Here is a 16,182-nt window from a genome sequence, read left to right on the forward strand (position 1 = left end):
CAGACGATTAGAAAACATTCTCCGCTCCCGCAGCTCTGAGGTGGAGACGTGTCAGAATGTGCCGGATTATATGAGAAGCCGATCACACACAATCACATTCATCAGATGCCAAAGCGACGTCATAATACACAGAAAAGACAACATAAAGAGGCCTGCGACGCCATCCTGCCCTCATACTATCTACAGGGGAAACGGCTAGAGACGGCCGCTCACTTGCAGGGACACCAATCCTTATGATACCTCCCTGTAGCCGCCTATCACCTCATTACAGCACCAGCGTTCTTGTTTTTCTAGGTGGCGCCATCTTGGAGTAATTGGATCCAAAATAAATATGTAAATTAGTACCTATAGTGCACTGTGAGCGTTCCATGGCCCCTCCGTGCACTGTGATACAACCAGGATACAACAACAATGCGGCCGTGTGGTGAGCGCCTGTGTGCATGGAGTCTGAAGCTGATAGGGCAACCAGGATACAACAATGCGGCCGTGTGGCGAGCGCCTGTATGTAACGAGCCCGAAGCTGATGGGGCGACCAGGATACAACAACAATGCGGCTGTGTGGTGAGCGCCTGTGTGCATGGAGTCTGACGCTGATGGGGCGACCAGGATACAACAATGCGGCCGTGTGGTGAGCGCCTGTGTGCACGGAGCCCGAAGCTGATGGGGCGACCAGGATACAACAATGCGGCCGTGTGGTGAGCACCTGTGTGCATGGAGCCCGAAGCTGATGGGGCGACCAGGATACAACAATGCGGCCGTGTGGTGAGCACCTGTGTGCATGGAGTCTGAAGCTGATGGGGCGACCAGGATACAACAATGAGGCCGTGTGGCGAGCACCTGTATGTAACGAGCCCGAAGCTGATGGGGCGACCAGGATACAACAATGCGGCCGTGTGGCGAGCGCCTGTATGTAACGAGCCCGAAGCTGATGGGGCGACCAGGATACAACAACAATGCGGCCGTGTGGTGAGCGCCTGTGTGCACGGAGCCCGAAGCTGATGGGGCGACCAGGATACAATAACAATGCGGACATGTGGGGAGCGCCTGTGTGCACGGAGTCTGAAGCTGATAGGGCAACCAGGATACAACAATGCGGCCGTGTGGCGAGCGCCTGTATGTAACGAGCCCGAAGCTGATGGGGCGACCAGGATACAACAACAATGCGGCCGTGTGGTGAGCGCCTGTGTGCACGGAGCCCGAAGCTGATGGGGCGACCAGGATACAACAATGCGGCCATGTGGTGAGCGCCTGTGTGCATGGAGTCTGAAGCTGATGGGGCGACCAGGATACAACAATGCGGCCATGTGGTGAGCGCCTATGTGCACGGAGCCCGAAGCTGATGGGGCGACCAGGATACAACAACAATGCGGCCGTGTGGTGAGCGCCTGTATGTAACGAGCCCGAAGCTGATGGGGCGACCAAGATACAATAACAATGCGGCCATGTGGTGAGCGCCTGTGTGCACGGAGTCCGAAGCTGATGGGGCGACCAGGATACAATAACAATGCGGCCGTGTGTTGAGCACATGTGTGTACAGAGCCCGAAGCTGATGGGGCGACCAGGATACAACAACAATGCGGCCGTGTGGTGAGCGGCCGCCGGCAGATGTTATCATCTCTGTGGGTGATGTAAATACTGAGGCCAGATCTCCGATAATACACACCAGGAACAATGCCGCCATAGAGAGAAGATTAGAGGAGCACAATGGACTCCGAGAGCAGGAAATGTCCCTGTGACCCCGTCCTCTGGAGGAACGCCGCTGCCCCACGGTCACACTGGGCAATGACTGAGAACTGAAAGCGAAACTGCCCTTGTTGCCCATAGCAACCAATCACAGCACAGTCCCTGTTTCATATTTTTTATTTTCATATAATAAAGAGGTACTCCAGAGATGATTTTTATCATCTTAACTGGTGTCAGAAAGTTATATAGACTTGTAATGTACTTCTACTTAAAAATCTTCAGTCTTCCAGTACTTATCAGCTGCTGTATGTCCTGCAGGAAGTGGTGTATTCTCTCCAGTCTGACACGGTGCTCTCTGCTGCCTCCTCTGTCCATGTCAGGAACTGTCCAGAGCAACAGAGGTTTTCTATGGTGAAAGAATACACCACTTCCTGCAGGACATACAGCAGCTGATAAGTACTGGAAGACTGAAGATTTTTAAGTAGAAGTACATTACAAGTCTATATAACTTTCTGACACCAGCTGATGTAAAAATATGTTTATTTCACCAGAGTTCCCCTTTAAGTGATGCCTTGCTGTGCCCCCCTGCCTGCCCTTCGGATGAGTGGGGCTTGCACCTGGCATACACAATGTAGAAGGCAAAACTCTTCCCAGAGGGGGGGAGGGGTCCATGGATAAATGTGCCCCATAAATTTTACAAGAAAACATGTTAATAAAGACTAAAAACGTATGAACCATAAAGAGTTGCTGCCGTTGTGTATGAGGCGACAAACCTCCTATTATGCCCCATCCATGTTCTGGGCGGCCGCTCTAATGGCTTCCGTGTCACATGGGTTCTCAGTCGGCGCTGCGCACAGCAGGACGTACGTATAAGGGGCCATTGTTTCGCAGGAACGCGCTATATAACAATACAGACTGATGTGGTGTTTAGAGTCTCCGTGAAGCGGGATGACGCTCCTTCCTGGCGCTATAATTACCGCCATTAGTTGTCGTCACTCGGCATGTGTGAGTGGAGCCGGAGAGCGAGGGATCTCACGTAATTACAGATGAATGGATGGTTGGGAGGAGATCGCCTCAGGTCTGGCTGCTAACGGACGGCACAATTATCACGCTGCATACCGGGAAAATAAGAAGGGATTTCAGGAGGTCACGGACGCGGATGGTCGCACTCGTCTGTATAATCGTGTTTACCTCCATGGATTGTCAGATGCCTCAGACTGGGGACATCTTCAATGGCGCTCGGCTTTCATCTACAGCCCCACAGACTATGAATGGAGCCGTACTCCACATACTCAACATATCGGGGGCTCGGGACCACCCTCTCATGACTGGTGGGGGCTCCAGCGGGTGATCCCAACCCATCAGACACAGATCTCCTCTCATGACTGGCGGGGGCTCCAGCGGGTGATCCCAACCCATCAGACACACATCTCCTCTCATGACTGGCGGGGGCTCCAGCGGGTGATCCCAACCCATCAGACACACATCTCCCCTCATGACTGGCGGGGGCTCCAGCGGGTGATCCCAACCCATCAGACACACATCTCCCCTCATGACTGGCGGGGGCTCCAGCGGGTGATCCCAACCCATCAGACACACATCTCCTCTCATGACTGGTGGGGGCTCCAGCGGGTGATCCTTACCCATCAGACACAGATCTCCTCTCATGACTGGTGGGGGCTCCAGCGGGTGATCCTAACCCATCAGACACAGATCTCCTCTCATGACTGGCGGGGGCTCCAGCGGGTGATCCCAACCCCTCAGACACAGATCTCCTCTCATGACTGGCGGGGCTCCAGCGGGTCATCCCAACCCATCAGACACACATCTTCTCTCATGACTGGCGGGGGCTCCAGCGGGTCATCCCAACCCATCAGACACAGATCTCCTCTCATGACTGGTGGGGGCTCCAGCGGGTGATCCTTACCCATCAGACACACATCTCCACTCATGACTGGTGGGGGCTCCAGCGGGTGATCCTTACCCATCAGACACACATCTCCCCTCATGACTGGTAGGGGCTCCGGCGGGTGATCCCCACCCATCAGACACACATCTCCTCTCATGACTGGTAGGGGCTTCGGCGGGTGATCCCCACCCATCAGACACACATCTCCTCTCATGACTGGTAGGGGCTCCGGCGGGTGATCCCCACCCATCAGACACACATCTCCTCTCATGACTGGCGGGGCTCCAGCGGGTGATCCCAACCCATCAGACAGGTATTGCCTCACCGGTGAATATATGATACGTTTACATCCAGGGAAAAACCCTTGAAAATACCCCTTGTATATACCATATATACCATTCTCCAAAGGTGGCGTTTTGGCACAGACCTAAGGGCACATTTATCCAGCCCTACCCTGGGGCAAACTGGGAAAATTGTGCAAATGTTTACGCACAGACGCCTCTTGTACAAAAATTGTGTGACTTTTTGCCTGTCTGCACCCCATGCACCTTATAGGCGGAGGGGGCACGGCATTGTGCGTGGGGAGATGTGTGCAGAATTTATCAATATTTTCACCTGGATTGGCCAAAAATCTAAAAGTCGCCAACACTCAGCTGGCTGCAAAGAGTCCAGACCTCATCCGGCATTAATATCAGCACAAAGACAATGGCTGCCGGGAGCCGTACACTGAGTGGCTGCACATGGGCCTTACACCACCGGCACAATGTCAAGCATCTGACCAGGTGTTAGAGTAAGTGTGTAGAGTCGCCATGACTGAACTCGGGAGCAGAGGTAACATGTTTTGCGGAGTGATGGATTACACCTCTATATCTGCCATGTGATGGACAAGTCTGAGTGTTACCAGCCGGCATTTTGCCAGCTTAGTGGCGAGGGATAACACTATGGGGGTCCTCAGGGGTCGCCGAGGCTTTAGCAACAAAACATTGTGCACAATTTTTGCCTCAAGCTTCGCGGGAACAGTTTGGGTTTAAATCTTTTCTGTTTCCCCAGACTGTGTCCCAGCGCCGGCAGCGAGGTCTGTACTGACAGGAGGGGAATCTGGATCAGACGAATGACATATGCGATGTCCCAAAAGCTCCTGGAGGGGGATGTGGAGTGACAACTCCAATGTGCACCATAACAGTAACTAGTACCACCCGGCATCTGGTAGCGCTCATCCCCCGGCATCTGGTAGCGCTCATCCCCCGGCATCTAGTATCGCCCGTCACCCGGCATCTAGTATCGCCCGTCGCCAGGCATCTAGTATCGCCCGTCGCCAGGCATCTAGTATCGCCCGTCACCCGGCATCTAGTATCGCCCGTCACCCGGCATCTAGTATCGCCCGTCACCCGGCATCTAGTATCGCCCATCACCCGGCATCTAGTATCGCCCATCACTCGGCATCATAGTATCGCCCATCACTCGGCATCTAGTATCGCCCATCACCCGGCATCTAGTATCGCTCATCACTCGGCATCATAGCATCGCACATCACTCGGTTTCTAGTATCGCCCATCGCCCGGCATCATTGTATCGCCCATCACTCGGTATCTAGTATCGCCTATCACCCGGCATCTAGTATCGCTCATTCCCCGCCATGTAGTATCGCTCATCCCCCGGCATCATAGTATCGCTCATCACTCGGTATCTAGTATCGCCCATCACCCGGCATCTAGTATCAGTCATTGTATACGGGAAACAGATCACTGATCTCAGGGAGAGCAGCCAAAGATAACACTGTCGGCTGCTGGTTACATCGGCCGGGCCCTTCCCGGGGGGGGGGGGGGGGGGATCTACCTCGGCCGGGCCCTTCCCGGGGGGGTGTTACCCCGGCCGGGCCCTTCCCGGGGGGATTACCTCGGCCGGGCCCTTCCCGGGGGGGTTACCTCAGCCGGGCCCTTCCCGGGGGGTGGGGGGGGGGGGGGTGTTACCTCTGCCGGGCCCTTCCCGGGGGGGTTACCTCAGCCGGGCCATACCCGGGGGGGTTACCTCAGCCGGGCCATACCCGGAGGAATACTTGGCTAGTCTCTTGTTTTGAGACTCTTAAATGAGGCTCCAGGGACTCTCTTTTTTGCAGGTGATTGTATACTAATGAAATCACCTGTAGGCCACGCGAGGCGGCGGCAGCAGTGGATATACTATAACCGAGTCTTCTGGTCCATAAAATTACTGAGGTCTTATTTTATAGCATAATCCTCTGTCTTATATGTAACCTGAATATGCAAAAGAGGGCTAGCCAGAATCCTGCTCCACACTGATGAGGGGCAACACCCCGAAACAGCTGTCTGTGGATGGTTACCCGGCCTTGGTTTATCCCTGGTCATTACATTGACTTATAGGGCCACTTAATATGGTGGTTTTGGTGGTTTCCTAACAGGAGCTGCCCCTTGGGTGGGTTCTTCCCGGAGGGATATCTGGCTAGTCCTGTGTTTTGAGACTCTTCAATGAGGCTCCACGGACTCCTCTTTTGCATATTCATGTTTCCTAGGGGGCAATGCACCTAGGACTTCACTGCATTGAGCGCTTTCACTAGCAGCCGGCAGTGTTGTCGTTTGGCTGGTCTCCCTGAGATCAGAAATCTGTTTCTCTTATATGTAACCTGCAATAAGAAAGACCACAAGTACAAGTATAAAAAAAGATAATGAAATCCAAGTCCATCTATAAGTTAGCAGAGGGCTCCCGCTGCCATGACCTCTGCCGCCAGAAGACTCCGACCCAACAGAAACCTTGCTAAGAATAATTTACTCCTTAACTGCTCCACACGCTTATTCAGGGAAGAGAAGGCGATTCCCTCACACCGGCAGCTCAGGTGTTTCTTCTCTATTACAGACCGGACTAAAGAGAAACCTAGAGAGCGATTCCAGAGCGCAGAGCAGAGTTCTATCGTATTCTTCAAGCTGCCATGATTACAGAGGTTTGAACAAGGCCAAAACGCAAGAACAAGAGGAAGAAATCTATTAGAGTCCTGCAAGAAGCGCTGCATCGCCAAAGGACGTCCCTAAGGGGGTCCTCCGAGCAGCGCTGGGTCCTGCCGCAACACTCCATCTTATATGTAACTGCCACTACTGATGATGTCACAGGTTCTCAAGGTATATGTATCTATCTGCCACTACTGATGATGTCACAGGTCCTCGTGTTATATGTATCTGCCACTACTGATGATGATGATGTCACAGGTCCTCGTGTTATATGTATCTGTCACTACTGATGATGATGATGTCACAGGTCCTCATGTTATATGTATCTGCCACTAATGATGATGTCACAGGTCCTCATGTTATATGTATCTGCCACTACTGATGATGTCACAGGTCCTCGTGTTATATGTATCTGCCACTACTGATGATGTCACAGGTCCTCGTGTTATATGTATCTGCCACTACTGATGATGATGATGTCACAGGTCCTCGTGTTATATGTATCTGCCACTACTGATGATGTCACAGGTCCTCGTGTTATATGTATCTGCCACTACTGATGATGATGATGTCACAGGTCCTCGTGTTATATGTATCTGCCACTACTGATGATGTCACAGGTCCTCATGTTATATGTATCTGCCACTACTGATGATGATGATGTCACAGGTCCTCGTGTTATATGTATCTGCCACTACTGATGATGTCACAGGTCCTCATGTTATATGTATCTGCCACTACTGATGATGATGATGTCACAGGTCCTCGTGTTATATGTATCTGCCACTACTGATGATGTCAAAGGTCCTCATGTTATATGTATCTGCCACTACTGATGATGATGATGATGATGTCACAGGTCCTCATGTTATATGTATCTGCCACTACTGATGATGATGATGTCACAGGTCCTCATGTTATATGTATATGTGACTACAGAGGCTTCATATAAATACACAGGCTCTGACATTTCTCCATTGGTCACAGAAAACATAAAGGCAATAAAAGATGCGCAAAGGACATAAAACCCCTGTGCAAAATCTGCTTTATTACTTCATAGCAAATCCACAAATCCCAGAGATGACACCAAACAATCTTCCATGTGCAGCGGCCTGAGACTTTCTGGTAGAGCGGAGACAGCGGGCAGGATGGAGTCTGTACATGGCCCAAGGTTTAAGATCTGGACTGCGCTCCTGTCACATCATCATCTTGAATAATGATGTCATCACTGACCGTCTATAGATGGAAGGAGAGAAGCCAGCACTGAGGCTGCGTCCTGCGCTAAGGGTGACGGCCGCCATCTTACCGGGCCTTTACATGACATGGTATATGATGGGGAATGTGACTGTCTCTTCTGGCGCCATCTTTATATGTCTCATCTGAACGATCCCAGAGAGGATCCAATGCAGATCAGTGACTGATCAGTGACATCACTGCCCTCCCACCCCCCAGAATCCTTCTCTTTGGCCCCTATATCTTCTCCTTAGTTTAGCTCTATGGCAATCCCCTTTGTCCCGTCTCCTGTTTCCCCCATTTGCTGTGTTGGACATTGTCTATTTCCCAGGGATATTGCTGGAATCTTCTATCCTGTCACTGACGTCTTCCTCGCTCTCCACATATCTTCTATTTATACGACCTCTGGAGTTTACACATACAGTATATGGGCCCTATTCCACCGGACGATTATCGTTCAGATTATCGTTAAATCGTTCGAATCTAAACGATAATCGTTCGGTTGAAATGCAGTTAACGATTAACGACCGAACGAGAAATCGTTGATCGCTTTATAAGACCTGGACCTATTTTTATCGTTGCTCGTTCGCAAATCGTTCGCATTGAATAAGACATCGTTCGGTCGTTCGCAATAGATACGAACGCAATAGCGAATAAATACGGAAGAAGAAACGATCGCAATTACGATCATAAGTAACGATTATCGTTCCATGGAAATGAGTGAACGTTTTCAGGTCTTTCGCAATAGCGGTCGTTTGAGATCGTTAATCGTTAACAGTTATGCTAACGATAATCGTCCGGTGGAATAGGGCCCTATCTCACTGGGAACAACCAACATCTTGTGCCGCACTCCAGGCTGGATTCTCATACTTCCCATTGTTGGGGCCATGTTTCCTATCAATAAGCTAAGTCTACAGCATCCATAATATCTCTCAGCACTTTCCTTACTATCCCCAGAATAAATGGCATTATAAGGTGGGTTCCAGGATCTGTTCTAGAAACACAAAGGGGAACTCTGGTGATTTTTTTTTTTATTTCAAATCAATTGATGTCAGAAAGTTATACAGATTTGTAATTTCCTTCTATTTAAAAATCTCCAGTCTTCCAGTACTTATCAGCTGCTGTATGTCCTGCAGGAAGGGGTGTATTCTCTCCAGTCTGACACAGTGCTCTCTGCTCTGCTCAGTGTGTGTGAAATCAGCCCCGGGTTTCTCTGTCCAATGATGTAGTGATTACACCTGTTACTGTTTCTCATCCCCCAGTGTGTGTGAATTCAGCCCAGGGTCTCTTTGTTTAATGATGAAGTGAACACACCTGACATTGCTTCTCTCCTCCCACTGTGTGGGACGTTCTTTCTTCTGTGCCAATTACCATTTACCATAAATAAATGTTGATTTTATCATTTGTAACTTGCCATGATTAAGGGTTATACCCGAAACGCGTCGGAGCGATTTATATCACTTTATTTTTTATTTATGTTTCATTAAATTTTCTACATTTTATCGGAGCTGTGGGATCCATTTCTATTTTTTCTATATTACTTTGCCGGGATACAGCCCGAGTATTCTCCACGTGCTCCTTCCTGGGACGCTGATGGTGCAAGAGAGACCAGCATTATGGGGGGGCGAGCTGACAAACTTGCTCTGTTGTGAATGCTCTCTGCTGCCACCTCTGTCCATGTCAGGAACTGTCCAGAGCAGCAGAGGTTTTCTATGGGGATTTGCTGCCGCTCTGGACAGTTCCTGACATGGACAGAGGTGGCAGCAGAGAGCAATGTGTCAGACTGGGGAGAATACACCACTTCCTGCAGGACATACAGCAGCTGATAAGTACTAGAAAACTGGAGATTTTTAAAACTACAAGTAAAATACAGATCTGTATAACTTTCACCAGTTGATTTGAAAGAAAAAAAAAAGTCAGAATTTTGAATTTGAGGGACCCCCACCAGTGACACCTTCCTTCCTGCGGATGGTTAGCAGAATTGTTGTCTGGGATTTGCTATGAAGCAATAAATCCGCCCATGTCCTCTAAGTGCAGCGTCTTCTGCCAGGATTTGTATTGCTGAGTTTCTGGGGCCTTGAATGACATTGGTATAGTTCCTTGGCCGGCGCTGAGGACGTCTGGTGACTACATTGTACAACGGACAAGTGAAATTACTCGGATCTGATGAATGGAGAATGTGCATTGGATCCGCTCCCTACCCCTGCAGGAAGAAGTCACAGACTCCTGATCACAGACGCCGCCGCTATCATGTGAACACACGGATGTAGACGTTCTCCATAGACGGCCAAGTCACAATGTTTAGTTACAGAAGAACGGGTGAGGACGTCGCCTCGGGCCGCACATTATCATTATCCAGCTGTATACAGGGAATAACAGGAGCTCCAGGAGGTCACAGACACTTACTGTCACACTTGAGGATTTACTAAACAAGATGCTGGAAGATCTCCAAGCCGTGAAACCGACCGTCCCCGCTCTCCCAGAAACCAGAAGAACGGACCTGCGGCATCTGTCAGGAGTAGAGGTCAGAGGGCAGGAGGTCATAGCCGGCCTCACTATTTGGCAACTTGTGCTGGACGCTGCACATACACAGACCTGTCACACTGACATCCTTATACCCAGAGCCCAGACCTCAGTGTCCTTTAATATTTAACCAAAGAAATAGCTCAGGAAAAGTAACTGTGTAATCTGTATAAACTGTACAAAACGATCAACAAGGTAATAAAATCACAAGAAATACACGGCCTTCAACGTCCACGGAATATAAATATAAAGTGCTACGGGCTAATACGTATATACTACAAAGGAGATACAGTGGTGCCTTGGATTAGGAGAATAATCCGTTCCGGGACGGCGCTTGTAATCCAAATCCACTCTTACACCAAAGCAAATTTTCCCATAAGAAATCACTGATCTGCAGACAATTGGTTCCACCCCCAAATATAATGATTATTATTCTGAATAACATTTAGAAGAGATGAAACAATGAAAAGCAGCTGAATCTGTGATATTATAAGTTACTGTACAGTATAGCAGCATGTGGTATATAATGTATAGTAACTGTATAACCCTGATAACACTGCAGCTGGATATGTGATATATAAGTTACTGTACAGTATAGCAGCATGTGGTGTATAATGTATAGTAACTGTATAACCCTGATAACACAGCAGCAGCTGGATTTGTGATATATAAGTTACTGTACAGTATAGCAGCATGTGGTATATAATGTATAGTAACTGTATAACCCTGATAACACAGCAGCTGGATATGTGATATATAAGTTACTGTACAGTATAGTAATCAGCATGTGGTATATAATGTATAGTAACTGTATAACCCTGATAACACAGCAGCTGGATATGTGATATATAAGTTACTGTACAGTATAGCAGCATGTGGTGTATAATGTATAGTAACTGTATAACCCTGATAACACAGCAGCTGGATATGTGATATATAAGTTACTGTACAGTATAGCAGCATGTGGTGTATAATGTATAGTAACTGTATAACCCTGATAACACAGCAGCTGGATATGTGATATATAAGTTACTGTACAGTATAGCAGCATGTGGTATATAATGTATAGTAACTGCACAACCTGATAACAGCAGCAGCTGGATATGTGATATATAAGTTACTGTACAGTATAGCAATCAGCATGTGGTATATAATATATAGTAACTGTATAACCCTGATAACACAGCAGCTGGATATGTGATATATAAGTTACTGTACAGTATAGCAGCATGTTGTATATTATGTATAGTAACTGTATAACCCTGATAACACACCAGCTGGATATGTGATATACAAGTTACTGTACAGCATAGCAGCATGTTGTATATTATGTATAGTAACTGTATAACCCTGATAACACAGCAGCTGGATATGTGATATATAAGTTACTGTACAGTATAGCAATCAGCATGTGGTATATAATGTACAGTAACTGTATAACCCTGATAACACAGCAGCAGCTTGCATATACAGGATGGAGCTGCAGATCCCCATAATGCAGTAGCATAGTACAACAGGCTAGAATAGAGAAGCAGGGCTGCTGTCAGAGGTCTGTGTGGTCACATGACAGCAGTGGGGAAGGGGGTTCGTTCAGCCTGGACCAATCAGGAAGTGAGAATCACAGAGCTGTGCAGGAGGACAGTGACAGAAACTGCTCTATACAGCAGTGTGAACAGCTGAGTGTGAGTGCAGGGACATTATTGCAGCAGTGTGTATAGCGGAGTGTAAGTGCAGGCACAGTATAGTAGCAGTGTGTATAGCTGAGTGTGAGTGCAGGCACAGTATAGCAGGAATGCCAGAGACAAGAGAGCCAAAAAGACACATAAAGAGCTGTAACCTGCGCCTAAGAGCACTTTGTTGGTAATTTTTAGTCGAGAGCTTTTATAACTTTTATCTCATCTTTTTGTCTCTTTACAGTATACAGATTGTATCACGCAGATCACAGACTTATCTATCCTGATGAAATAAACAAAAGAAAAATAGAAACAGCTGCAAATGATGCTACACAGTGCTCCTCTATAGCGGCCCCTGAATAATGGAAGGACCCTAACCCCGGAGTGAGGGAAGGACCCTAACCCCAGAGTGAGGGAAGGACCCTAACCCCAGAGTGAGGGAAGGACCCTAACCCCAGAGTGAGGGAAGGACCCTAACCCCAGAGTGAGGGAAGGACCCTAACCCCAGAGTGAGGGAAGGACCCTAACCCCAGAGTGAGGGAAGGACCCTAACCCCAGAGTGAGGGAAGGACCCTAACCCCAGAGTGATGGAAGGACCCTAACCCCAGAGTGAGGGAAGGACCCTAACCCCAGAGTGAGGGAAGGACCCTAACCCCAGAGTGAGGGAAGGACCCTAACCCCAGAGTGAGGGAAGGACCCTAACCCCAGAGTGATGGAAGGACCCTAACCCCAGAGTGAGGGAAGGACCCTAACCCCAGAGTGAGGGAAGGACCCTAACCCCAGAGTGAGGGAAGGACCCTAACCCCAGAGTGAGGGAAGGACCCTAACCCCAGAGTGAGGGAAGGACCCTAACCCCAGAGTGATGGAAGGACCCTAACCCCAGAGTGATGGAAGGACCCTAACCCCAGAGTGATGGAAGGACCCTAACCCCAGAGTGTTGGATGGACCCTAACCCCAGAGTGAGGGAAGGACCCTAACCCCAGAGTGATGGAAGGACCCTAACCCCAGAGTGAGGGAAGGACCCTAACCCCAGAGTGAGGGAAGGACCCTAACCCCAGAGTGATGGAAGGACCCTAACCCCGGAGTGAAGGAAGGACCCTAATCCCAGAGTGAGGGAAGGACCCTAATCCCAGAGTAAGGGAAGGACCCTAACCCCAGAGTGAGGGAAGGACCCTAACCCCAGAGTGAGGGAAGGACCCTAACCCCAGAGTGAGGGAAGGACCCTAACCCCAGAGTGAGGGAAGGACCCTAACCCCAGAGTGATGGAAGGACCCTAACCCCAGAGTGATGGAAGGACCCTAACCCCAGAGTGATGGAAGGACCCTAACCCCAGAGTGATGGAAGGACCCTAACCCCAGAGTGATGGATGGACCCTAACCCCAGAGTGATGGAAGGACCCTAACCCCAGAGTGATGGATGGACCCTAACCCCAGAGTGAGGGAAGGACCCTAACCCCAGAGTGAGGGAAGGACCCTAACCCCAGAGTGATGGAAGGACCCTAACCCCAGAGTGATGGAAGGACCCTAACCCCAGAGTGATGGAAAACCAAGAGGAGGCCGGGGGTTCACCAGACTGACCAGGAGGAAGTCCATGGAAATATAAAAACTATCACTCATTTTCCCTTCATTTACCTCCTAATCTCTGTATAACAATAATATAAGTGCAGAATGGGTCAATAAAGTTCCTAACCAGAGACTGCTGCATCCTGGGAAAGGACTGAGCAGCTCATAGTAACGTCTGTAAAGCATGCCTCCCCAACAACTAGGGGGCGCCGCACAGTGTGAGAAGCACTGCCCTATAAAGGACCCCCCAGGCTCCCGGATCGGGGGGGGGGGGGGCAGCTGCCGCTACTGTCCCCCTATAGTGACTATTACAATATATACAAGTGATAAATAAAAAGGGTGATGGACGTACAAAAAATATACAAAAAAACTAATAAAAGTAAGTCACCCCCTGAGTGGCAGCACGACAAAGTATAAGCTGCAGAAGATAGAGGAAGACGCCAGGGACATCCGAGACGTTGTATCCTCCTCATCATATTCGGACGTTACATAATCCTGTGAGCCAATTAATGTGATGCAATATATATATATATATATATATATATATATATATATATATACTGTACATGTGAGCTTTGTGCATCCTTAGAGGTCAGACCGTCCCTACAGAAATAACTGCAACATATACATCCCCCCCCGGTATATGGCGACTACTAGACTATATACCAGCCTATATACGTAGCCTAAAGGAAGGAACGCTGCATCCTTGTCAATCATCTACAGGAAATCTTCACGTTCTTTCACATTCTTCCAGTGGGTAAAAGAACGTCCCCTCCGCACCCCTGCTCTACGCACAGCCTGCATCTCTCCAGCTCCTGCAGCACTACAACTCCCAGCATGCCCCCACAGCCACTGCCATGGTCTGAAGTAGTGTTCACCAAAGTGTTGCAGAACTACAACTCCCAGCATGCCCCCACAGCCACTGCCATGGTCTGATAAAAGTGTTCACCAAAGTATTGCAGCACTACAACTTCCAGCATGACATGACAGCCAACAGCATGATCTAATGAAATGTTCCCTGGTCAGCAGTGAAACAGTAAGCTGGGAAATAGGATGCAGTGAAGGGTGTCTGGGCATGCTGGGAGTTGTAGTCTTGCAGCAGGTGGAGACCACACTGAATAAGTGCATTAAAAGCTGTCAGGGCATGCTGGGAGTTGTAGTCTTGCACTGGCTGGATAGTAACAGGATAAGAAACGCTGCTGTGCTGTATGTTCCCTCAGACATGAGGCCAGGAAGCGGGAACACCACAGAAACGCTTCATGTAAATCCTGTGAACATCCTGCAGTGAAGCCCAACTTCAAGGGAAAGTTTATCCTGTTACAGTTATATTAATAGTCACCAGCCTGTAACCTGGAGGGCGTCAGAGGACAGAGCTCCATACAGGAGGAGATCCCTGGGTGACAGCTGCAGCACAGAAAGGGTTAACCCTCCTCCCAGGTGGCAGCTGCAGCACAGAAAGGGTTAACCCTCCTAACAGGTGAGAGCCACAGCACAGAAAGGGTTAACCCTCCTCCCAGGTGAGAGCCACAGCACAGAAAGGGTTAACCCTCCTAACAGGTGAGAGCCACAGCACAGAAAGGGTTAACCCTCCTCCCAGGTGGCAGCTGGAGGATGAGAGTGATTACACATCTGCCTGCACACAGGAAGCAATGACGTCACAGAAGACTAAATATTATGACACACCAGTAAGTATTATTACACGTCAGTAAGTATTATTACACGTCAGTAAATATTATCAAACTGAACAGAAATAATAAAGTTACAAATCTTACAAATGTCTCCACCCCCAGTGCGGTACCGCAGCGATTTCTGCCCAGGAGCTGTCAGGACATGGAGGGTGACAGCAGGGGCTGCCCATTGGTACCAGTGCCCCCACAGCACCGGGATTTGTAGCTCTCTGCTATGGCCGCCTGCATGCACACTGCTGCCCCCCATATGCATCCGGTAACAGCCCCCCAGAACAGCATGCCTGCAAAACCGGGGGCACCGGCAGCCTGTCAGTAGTGCGCTGCCCAGGATGATGCCATGGCTGCCCGGCAGGCTGCTGACAGCCCCGGCTGCCCCTGGTTGTGCACACTCATCCCTGAGAGCACGGGGTCCCCGGTTACCTTGGCAGGGGCTGGCATGGTCGGGGCTCCGCCGCTGTCTGCCCGCACGTTATCTCCAGCAGCCGGGGAAGCATCGCAGGAGGCGCCGCCAAGTCTCGCGAGATGTGGAGGAGCCGAGCGGCGGCTTCTCGCAGGGTTACTGCCACATTCCCAGCATAGCTCCGGCGTGACGGCAATATACCGGGGCTGTACCGACCCCAGACGGCGGTGTACCGGGGCTGTACCGACCCCCCTGACGGCAATATACCCGGGCTGTACCGACCCCTGACGGCAATATACCGGGGCTGTACCGACCCCTGACGGCAATATACCGGGGCTGTACCGACCCCCCTGACGGCAATATACCGGGGCTGTACCGACCCCTGACGGCAATATACCGGGGCTGTACCGACCCCCTGACGGCAATATACGGGGGCTGTACCGACCCCTGACGGCAATATACCGGGGCTGTACCGACCCCTGACGGCAATATACCGGGGCTGTACCGACCCCTGACGGCAATATACCGGGGCTGTACCGACCCCATACAATGAC

At 49.9% G+C, this 16,182-nt stretch overlaps 1 protein-coding gene across 1 annotated transcript in view; it reads right to left on the reverse strand.

Moving 5' to 3' along the window:
- DIPK1A (divergent protein kinase domain 1A) overlaps positions 1–15,733 on the reverse strand; it is a 102,416-nt gene extending 86,683 nt beyond the window's left edge. Inside the window, exon 1 of the mRNA XM_069967686.1 lies at positions 15,649–15,733. The gene's annotated coding sequence lies outside the window, so the exon portion shown is untranslated. The remainder of the gene's footprint in view (positions 1–15,648) is intronic.
- Between the last annotated feature and the right edge of the window lie 449 nt (positions 15,734–16,182).

The sequence above is a fragment of the Dendropsophus ebraccatus genome, chromosome 4 (genome assembly GCF_027789765.1).
Source record: "Dendropsophus ebraccatus isolate aDenEbr1 chromosome 4, aDenEbr1.pat, whole genome shotgun sequence".
NCBI classification, from domain to species: domain Eukaryota; kingdom Metazoa; phylum Chordata; class Amphibia; order Anura; family Hylidae; genus Dendropsophus; species Dendropsophus ebraccatus.